Source organism: Mustela putorius, unplaced genomic scaffold, assembly GCF_011764305.1.
Source record: "Mustela putorius furo isolate JIRA1106 unplaced genomic scaffold, ASM1176430v1.1 tig00537350_pilon_pilon_pilon, whole genome shotgun sequence".
In the NCBI taxonomy this organism is placed as follows: Eukaryota; Metazoa; Chordata; class Mammalia; order Carnivora; family Mustelidae; genus Mustela; species Mustela putorius.
Genome location: NW_025422471.1, coordinates 25563079 through 25573037, shown reverse-complemented (window position 1 = coordinate 25573037; position 9959 = coordinate 25563079). Strand labels below are relative to the sequence as shown.

At 39.4% G+C, this 9959-nt stretch overlaps 1 protein-coding gene across 1 annotated transcript in view; it reads left to right on the top strand.

Annotated features, from left to right (window-relative positions):
* The first annotated feature begins 2944 nt into the window (after positions 1-2944).
* SV2C (synaptic vesicle glycoprotein 2C) overlaps positions 2945-9959 on the top strand; it is a 234603-nt gene continuing 227588 nt past the window's right edge. The window contains exon 1 of the mRNA XM_013063701.2: positions 2945-3062. The gene's annotated coding sequence lies outside the window, so the exon portion shown is untranslated. The remainder of the gene's footprint in view (positions 3063-9959) is intronic.

Sequence of the window (9959 nt, the reverse complement as noted above, 5' to 3'; positions counted from 1 at the left end):
CAGGGCAACTGTATCTCAGATTCTGCCAACAGTGGCACCCCACTTTTCATGTCACCAACTCCTCTGACTGGGCTGCCATTCCAGTAATGCTGGCTGGCTCTGGGATAGCAGGCAAGCCCTCATTATCCCCCATCATAATCTTCTCCGTGCCATCAGGGCTCCTAGCAGACCTTGTGACCCAACTCTACAGCTGGGCACTGTCATCGGGTGAATCATATTCAGGAAGTATGAAAACGTATGTCTTTTTTTGCAGTGCTGAATCCTCTGCAAGCACCCGCTGATCAAACAACAATTATGTTCCCGAGTAGTCTAGCCCATTGAAGACCACCCGAGATGTGAATAAATTCAATGTCCCTGTTATTACCTAGGCAGCTCTGCAGCATCAGGCTGTTAGCAGAGTGATGTTCTACGACATTCAGCTTGAATTAATGATCTGACCTTAAAAGTTATATCTGTAACTGTGGCTGTATCTGTGGCTGTTAGGCTACTGTTAGATTCTCTACAACAGGTATAGAAGTACTCCACTAGTTCAGTTCAGCAACTTACCTTGGCCCTTTCCCAACTCTTTGGTTCTCGACCTCCCAGAAGCCAATCTGCTGCCCTGAGTTCCTTGAGGTAGTGAGTACGTGGACAGTGTCCAGCTTGCATAAGGAAGAAAGTAGCTTATTTATCAGTTGGTAAGACCCACAGCAAATCTAGTGAGATGGGAAGTCTCCTAATGTATTTGTTGCCAGTTTTGACTGAGCCTTTTTAAGTCTTTCTTTGGGATGACATGGAATAAAAGTACATATTATTAAGTGACATAATTAATTATGAATATTTAAAGAATACAGCTATTATTAACAGTTATTATTAACTGTTGCATAGAAGAAAAATAATGTGACTTCTTTAGGGACAGGGACTGTATCTTATTATTTATTCCTCTTCCAGCACTGTGTATATAAGACCTGGTATACTAATTGTGTAAATCGGGTGTTTGAATGAACGAAGGAATAATAGATAAACAAAAGGCTCTTCTAAACAAAAAGCTAGAAGTAGGGGGTTTGAGGGTTATGGGAAAGTGCTCTAGATTAGAAATAGCTTGGGTTTTGGAGTCAGGCAGATCTTAGCCAGAATCCCAGATCTGACACTTACGAGTCACGTAGCTTAACTTCTACGGACCCTCACTTTTAAAATCTGGAAAATGAAGGTTATATGGTGGCAATAATATTTATGTTGCAGAGTTGTCATATAAATGATAAATAAGGCACAAAAGCTCCAGGCACATAGTAAGTGATAACAATGTGGAAACTATCACATTACTGGTCACTCACATCATTCACTGAAAACATTAATCTGAAAGAGCAATTGAACCTCTTAGTAGATAAAGGAAAAATATTCTCAATATACCCTGAACCGATGGCCAAAAGTTGGATGGAATGAAATCCTTTTATATTTCACATAATTCTTGGATAGCTTATGAAATATCTGTGTAAAGATTAAAGCTTTCTGCAAGGCAGCTCAGACTACATCTATCATCTTCCTTTTGTGTTAATGAAGAACTCTCTAACAGCTCAGAGGAATCCCATAATTGAGTCAATATGCAGCTTTGCTTTGTAAACGCTCCAGATAAGTACATGAGAAACTTCAATTAGGTCTTTTCTTTTGCAGAAGAAACGTAGCACAGCTCAAGATCCTATATGAAGCTTCATTTTTCGAGGGCTCACATTTTAGTGTTTCTAGAGTGATATTGACTGTTATTGTTATTGTTATTATTGTGTGTTGCTTTACGTGGGGCTAGGCCTTCAGACCAGTGGAAGAAATAGCCACACCCTGGAGAAAGAAATGAGACTGATGAGGCCCTAAGTCTACTGCTTAAGTGTGGTCAGCACAGGCTCCTGTCCTGTCCTTCCTTTCCTGGTTAGCCTTCAACAGTGGTGACTGGCTGTTGCCTGTGACATGGCTCACAGCCGGAGCTCCTGCCATCCCAGTCCTGGAGTTGCTCACATCTCTTCCATGGAGAGGTTGACCCTTCTGGAGCAGGTCAAATGACCAAGCAGGAAAACCAGAGGCCCTCTCATTTGCATGCAGTCTATTGCCTTTCATTGATTAAGTTTCAGTGCACGGAATAGAAAACATTACAGCTGCAAGGAATCTTAACTGGCCCAGGACCCTCTTTTTATACAGATAAGCAGTGGTGGGGTAACTACTTGTGGGGGCTCATGTCAGTGGTTAGAAGTATAGCCAGTCTCCCTGCCAGGTCACTTGGGCATATGCCCATTCTATAGACTTTTAGAACTTAAAGGAAACTGGGGAAGAGAAAATGAGTATCACCATCTAACTCACTGCTGACCAAAATTCGAGCTACATATGCTTGTAAGAGTTATTAATAGTGATGACATCTTTTATACAAAAAAGCACAATATGATAGGTATGCATATACTGATAAGTTTATTTACTTGTAAGAAGCTGTATACACCTAGCTCCTTTTAAAAAAAAAAAAAGGAACTAACATATAAAACATATTCAATAGAACAGCAAAAAATAAAGGTGAAATAACTGAGTTCAGTAGCATTTTGAGTAAGAAACACAGGAGATAATTGAATCAGGAAACTGGAATAAAGTAATTACTATGAGTAATATTTAACTCTGAGATTCTTAGCAGCCAATATAAAAAGGAAAAATAATGGGTTAAAAAGTCAATTGTTTACAGGAATCATTCTAATCCTTCCAGTAAAACCAACTGTTTTCTGGTTCTGAATTATAAAACACATTTATCCCATGGGATTTTCTTCAAAGGATACTGAATAGTGCAAAAAAAAAAATACCTTTGGTATTGTCAAGTAGAATATGCAGATCTGGTCTTCATGTGCAAATTACTCACTTACGTAGAATTACAGTATTAAATTCTCTGAAGCCTTTTTCTGAATTACATTTGTAGGCTTATAAAGGGAGTTGGCACTAGAAAGCAACCCTGGAGAGAAAGAATGCTGTGGTCCAGAGGTAACCATTTGAAATCCTGGATGCTTCTTTGTAAGTGAATGGGCTCACCTTCAGTGTGGAAGCCAAGTCTCCAGCACTGGGTAAGTTGGAGGAGTTGGAGAGATGTGGTGAGAACAGCTGAGTCCTTATTCATAGTCTGTAACATTGCAGTACTGGCTACCTTGAAAAGTTGCGGGTATTATTTTGAATGCTGCTCTTCTTGACATGTTTTCAAATTGAGAAAATATGATGCAGCACAGTTAAAAATCATCTGCTTTAGGAAGTAAGGGAAATTATGGCAGCATAGCCTACAATGTAGGCAACATTCTACTCATCTCGAGGCCCATGGCCAAGAAATGCCATTGTCAGGACTGGGGCACTGGAGTGTGAGGTACTGTCAGGCAAAGTGTCCAGAGAGTTAAGCTGGCTGGGGACAGCAGGTGGAATCATATCCTCTTTAAACCTGTGCCTGAGTCAGGATTTATAGGCCCCCTATGGAGGGTCTTGGGCAAGAATACAAATAGAGGGTCACACTCTGTACATATAAATATTTAACAGCACAGACAGATAATAAGTAAAATATACACCCTCCTCCTACCTTTGTAAGTATACCTTCAGAATGAAAGTGGAAGGTCAGGTTCAAATTGAGAGCCTCCAGTTCTGTAAGTTCTGTTCCTGTCCCTCATCAGTCCTTCTCTTTCTCATCTGGCTTTATCCCTCATTGCAAAGGGCCTCATGCACATGCATATGGACATTCTAGTATCTGTGTCCAAACAACTTCAATATACCCTTCAGTGGCATATAAGATGGCAACTTCTAGGCTACCCCTCAGCCCTAGGGGCACACCGGGCAGTGACAGCGTTCACCCTAGGAAGGAAAGACCCAGATAAGATGACTCTGGAGACATAAAAGTAAGTTGAAAGCATTTGAGCAGGGACTTCTGGGATGCCAGATATTTAGAGTTGGGGAATGGGTTCCAGGTAGGCTCATCTCTTTGGTCTGGCTGACTCCCCGTGTCAGGAAGAGGGCGTAGACCAAAGAGGGCGACAACAAGCCCTCTAGTCGTGGTCTAAAAGTGGGTGTGAACAGTTAAACGCTAGTTTTAAGGGCAATCTAGATGCAGTATTTGTTGCCAACATCCGCTTCCTGACCTCCACTGGGCATTGGAGTTGATTCAGCTGATCTGGGTCTCTGGTGGGGATGTTGTCTTCCCTCATGGCTCTGTAAAAGTTCTTCCTGACGCTGCATCATTCATCAAAGCAGAAAACACTGACAGATTGAGGAGGGTCTAGGGTCCTCCCCGACAAGAACTCCCCCAAATCTAGAGACTTCCCCTACTTTGCCTTCTCACCCAGGGCATCTCATCTAGCTATGTCTACCAGTTCCCTCAGCCCATGTGTATTCAGGTCCTCTGCCCATTTAAAAAAATTAGATTGTTTTTTAATGTTGAATTGTATAAGTTCTTTATATATTTTGGATATTAACCCCTTATCAGATATCATTCAGTAGGTTGCCTTTTTGTTTTGTTGATCGTTTACTTTGCTGTGCAAAATCTTTTGATTGTGGTATTGTCCCAATAGTTTATTCTTGCTTTTGTTTTTCTTGCCTCAGGGGACATATCCAAAAAATGTTATTATGGATTATGGCAGAAATTATTGCCTATGTTTCTTCTAGGAGTTTTATGGTTTCAGGTCTCACATTAGGTTTTTAATCCACTTGGAGTTTATTTTTGTGTGTGGTGTGAGAAAATAGTCCAATTTCATTCTTTTGCATGTGGCTATCCAGTTCCCCAACACCATTTATTGAAGAGATGTTTTTCCCTATTCTGTGTTCTTGTGTCCTTTGTCATGGATTAACTGACCATATAAGCAGGTTTAATTCTGGGTTCTCTATTCTTTTGCATTAAGTTTGTGTCTATTTTTGTGCCAGTGCCATACTGTTTTGATTACTATAGCTTTGTAGCATATCTTGAATTCTAGTATTCTTTTTTTTTTTTAAGATTTTATTTATTTATTTGTCAGAGTGAGCACAGGCAGACAGAGTGGCAGGCAGAGGCAGACAGAGAAGCAGGCTCCCGCTGAGCATGGAGCCCGATGCGGGACTCGATCCCAGGACGCTGGGACCATGACCTGAGCAGAAGGCAATGGCTTACCCAACTGAGCCACCCAGGCATCCTGAATTCTAGTATTCTGATGCCTACAGCTTTGTTGTTCTTTCTCAGAATTGCTTTGGCTATTTGAGTCTTTTGTGGTTCCATATAGATCTTAAGATTATTTATTCTTGTTCTGTGAAAAATGCTGTTGGTATTTTGATAAGGATTGCATTAAATATGTAGATTGCTTTGGGTAGTATGGACATTTTAACAGTATTTATTTTTCCAGTCCATGATGAAATGTCTTTCTATTTCTTTTTGTCATCTTCAATATCTTTCATTGGTGTTTTATAGTTTTCAGAGTACATGTCTTTTACCTCTTTGGTTAGGTTTATTTCTAGGCATTTTATTCCTTTAGGTGTAATTATAAATAGAATTATTTTCTTAATTTCTCTTTCTGCTAGTTCATTATTAATATATAGAAATCAACTGATTTCTATGTATTAATTTTGTAACCTACAACTTCACTGAATTTATTTATTATTTCTAACAGTTTCTCCGTTAGCTGACGTGTGGATAGGCTTCACTGTTCCATCTTGTCATTGTGTGACCTGTTGGCCACCCATTCATGTCTGCCTGGTTCTGTCCAGTGCTGCTCACATGGTCTTGTTATTCTGGATGTCATGGTAGTCTTGACTCCAAGCTGGTCCCTTGGACTCACCTCAAATGCCTCTTCTTAATAACACCAAAAGATTTCTTTCTCTTGGGATTTTACTCAAATTCTCTAAGCTTCAATTTCCTCACTTAAAAAAAAAATGAAGAAGGTATATTTATTTACTCTGTAGGCTTGCTGTAAGAATTGGAGAAACTAATGTATGTAAAATATTAGTCCCATGTCTGGTACATGGTAAATGTTTCATAAGTATCAAGATCCTTGCTTGTATTTCTAAGGGCATCATTTCCTATGGAATCTATAGAGGCTCCTTCTAAGTATAGGTTCTCAGTTTAGCATTCAGGGCCCTCTGGCAGTTGTCTCTGTCCTCATCTTTTGTCTGTCCCTGATGTGACTTTCCTATTCCTGCCAAGTATATTTCCATACATCCCACAAGTGACTCATACATTCTGATCTCCATGGCTCTTCTCCTGTCATTACAACTGCCTTGCATTTAGCCCCTGAACAGCTCTTGGCATTGGCCCTCCTCTCTACAATCCTAGGTCTCAATTTATGTCAAAACCCAGTTTGGTATTAACTTCTCCCAAAAAACCAGTGCCACTCTCTTATTTGCACTCTCCTTTACTGCATTTTAGATTATTTTTAACAATACCTATGACTGACCTCTCTGATCCAGTTACCCCTCTTGAAGTATAACCTTGCCAAAGGATAGCATCTCCTTCTCCTGCCCTTGAAACTGGGCTCACTCTGTGACTTCTTGGACAAATAAGATGTTGTTAGGTGTAGTTTCCAGTATTCCTGAGCCCAGGACTTAGGAAGATAGGCAGCTTCCATATTCTTACCTAAAATGCTCACTCTGGATAAGAGGTATCATGTTGTTGGAAACCTGGTTACCTTGAGACTCCATGAAGTAAGGAAGCCCAAGCTTGTTACATAGAAGACCCATTTGGAGAGAGATACCCATCAGCCTCCAGCTGTTATAACCATTTGCAGGAGCCAGCCTCCAGGATGCCCCCTACCTGCTGGTGTTCATAATCTTGTGTAATCTTCCTATATTGTACTAAAATTGGTCTGTGTGGCCAATAACCTATGGCAGAAGTACTTGTTGGTATGTCACACTGGAGATTAAGATGTAAAAAATTGCATCTTCCATCCTTCTCATCACTTGCTCTGGAGAAATCCAGCTGTCATGGGGCTCAGGTAAGTTGGAAAAATCACTCAGAGCTAGCAAGTGAAGGAACCCAGATTCAAGTTCAGTTATAGGATTTCAAAGCCCAGGTGATTAACCACTCTACCTTCTTCCAGAATTCAGGAAAGCCAAAAATATACTTCTTACTGCTTAGTAATAGCTTCCAAACCCTACTTCATTCCCATACAGAAGCCAATGCATATTTCATTTTCTAAGCAGCATTAGATTTATTTTACTTTAAAACTTCATTTAGTGTTAGCCAAATACCAGAGTATACTCACTTTAATTATTTACTTTCATAGTTTTCAGTACTTTGTCCAAGCACTTTGTTTTATTTTTTTGTATGTATCTGCAGGCCATTATACTTCTTCTGTAGTATAAAATAAGCAAACAAAAAAAGAAGAAGAAAGGTTCATTTAGTAACATTAAGTAGTTTCCTCTACTGGCATTGATTTATTTCCTTTCCTCTCATGTTTCTATATACATATTGAGTGAGTTGGCTGCAATCTTAAGCCAAACAACACATTTAATCTATTGTGACCCAGAATGCTGCTTAGGCTAAGATGTCGATGCTCTTTTGTGCTCTAACACCAAGGTTTTGTTACCCTTAACTTGATTGTTTCAATCTACGTTATGTTGCTTTTACCTGTGAGTGTTAATTCTGTGATAGCTTGCTGTTGCATTCTTCTGTTTGCAAAGCACTGTGTCATGCTCTGTGGAGGCTAGAGGAAGCTGCGTGGAGGAGGATTCCTGCCCTCAAAAAGTTTAAACCTGGTGATGATTAATAAGTTTACCAGGCTTCCTGGGTGGGGCGGTAGGAGTGGTGAAAAGGAATTCATTCATTCACTCCCCAGATATTTTTGGAGTGTCTACAGTGTTGCAGGCATTATTCTAGGCATTTGAAATTCATCACTGAGCAAAACAGTAAGCATATAGAGCTTATACTGTTACATATTAGAAGGTGATACATGTTGGCAGAGACAAATAGAGCAGGGTGAGAGGAAAATGAGCATCTTCTTTTGGATTTCCTCTATATGCCGGATGTGTTATAGATGTTTTTGATCATCAGAATAACTCGATTCTAGAAAAATAAGAAAATCTAGAGTCAGAGAAATTAGGAAACTTTGATCTTTATAGTACAAAGGCCACCATACCATTATAACATGTTATCTCCCTTTAGAAATGCTAAAATAAACACACACACAAAGTTCAATAGAAGAAAATTAGAAAGCCATGAATTCTGAAAGGACTTTATGGCAGGCTTCATGGAGGTGGGTCTTAAAAGATAAGCAGAAAGAAGAGGGGGGAAAGAATGATCATTGAGGGAACTCTGAATATATGAGTATATATCTATTTCAGTTGGCTCTTCAGCTCAAACCCATGTGATTGAAGCTTTTGCTATCTCAAACATAAAACTCAAAAGGTTTTCCTACTAAATGAAAACTTGTTTTCTAAAAGCCAACTTATACTCCACAGCACTACAGTATTCAAATAAAATGCAAAGAACATAAACAGTACTCTCAGAATAAGGAACAGAGCTGCCAAGTCAGCATGTTAAAATAGAAAAACAAAAAATATATAAAGCAAACCTGTGGCTCTGAGCCAGAAAGATCTTTCCAGAAGAAGAAGCAGCCAGGCCCCAAGCCTTTCCCAGTGGTACCCTCACAGATGGCCTTTTGCCAGCATAAGTCCTCAGATCCTTGGGAAGGTCCGAATGTGACCGTCCTTGTTCATTCATTTTATGTCACAGAGCTCTGCCAGTGGCTTTTCCCATTATGGAAATAGGGCTATTTTTTTTTTTTTCCAGGACATATTTATTAACGGTAATGCTTTGGCTCTCTTCCATCTTCTGAACTGAGTGCTTATATGCATTCCACTGAAGAATGTCAATTGAATTTTTTCCATTATCCAACCCATGTTCTTCTTAAATCTGATGGGATTTTTTCCTAATGTTTCTAATAGTAGTTTTCTTTGTGTGTATTGTTGATGGAAGTGTAATATACACATAGAGAAGTACAAAAATCTTTAGTGTACAGCTTGATGAATTCTAACAAAGTATACACACCTGAGTAGCCAGTACCCAGATTAAGAAATAGAACCTTCCCAGCACCCGAGAAGACCCTCTCTTGGGACCTGTCTCTCCCTCCAAGGGTAACCACAATCTGGCTTCTAATAATAATAATTAGTTTTGACAGATTTGAACTTTCTATAATTAGAAATAGAATCATGTGGTATATACTTTGTCCTGTTGGGCTGCTTTTACTCTGTGAGATTCATCCATGTGGTTGCTGTTGGCTGCAGTTTGTGTATTCTTGGGGGTTATAATACTCTGTAGTGTATCCATAGAGTCAACAGACTGCACTGTGTCCCTCTCTTCTGTTGTTGATGGCATATAGGTTGTTCTCAGTATGGGACCAATGCACTTAGCTGATTGCTGTAAAAACATTTTATGTTTTTACTGATAATAAAAATTGTTATGCTTATGTGTTAACTGATGCTCTATCATTGCAAGCAAAATTCGAACTTTAAAAAAATGTACTAGAGAAAATAAAGTGTATATTTTAGTCCCCATGGATCCCCAGAGCTGGAGGGGTTCAACAAATAGTTGTTTGACATATAAATCAACTTTACAAATAGGCAAATTCTATTTTTAGTTAAGAAGACTGCCACCTCAGAGGCCATCTTACTAATTGGTGAGCTATGTCAGTGTGGGGTTTCCATCAAGGGCTGAATGTTGTTAGCAGGACGATTGTAAAACACTTTCTGCAGCGGGTGGAAGGCAGGGAGAACTAGATGACCTTAATTTTAAGTTGCTAGGATTCTATTTAACATGCTGTAATTACACAAATCATGTCACTCTGGGTGAAAGTCAGGAAGAACAAGGGAAAACAATTGTTTCATCTTTTTTTTTGTATTGGACTTATTGGTTGGGTGGGTGTTTTTAGTTTTTGTTTTCTGGTTGTTCATTTTTTGTGTGTGTTCATGTGTGTGTGTGTGTGTGTGCGTGTGTGTGTGTGTTTTCTGTCTTTCTTTTCTACATTAGA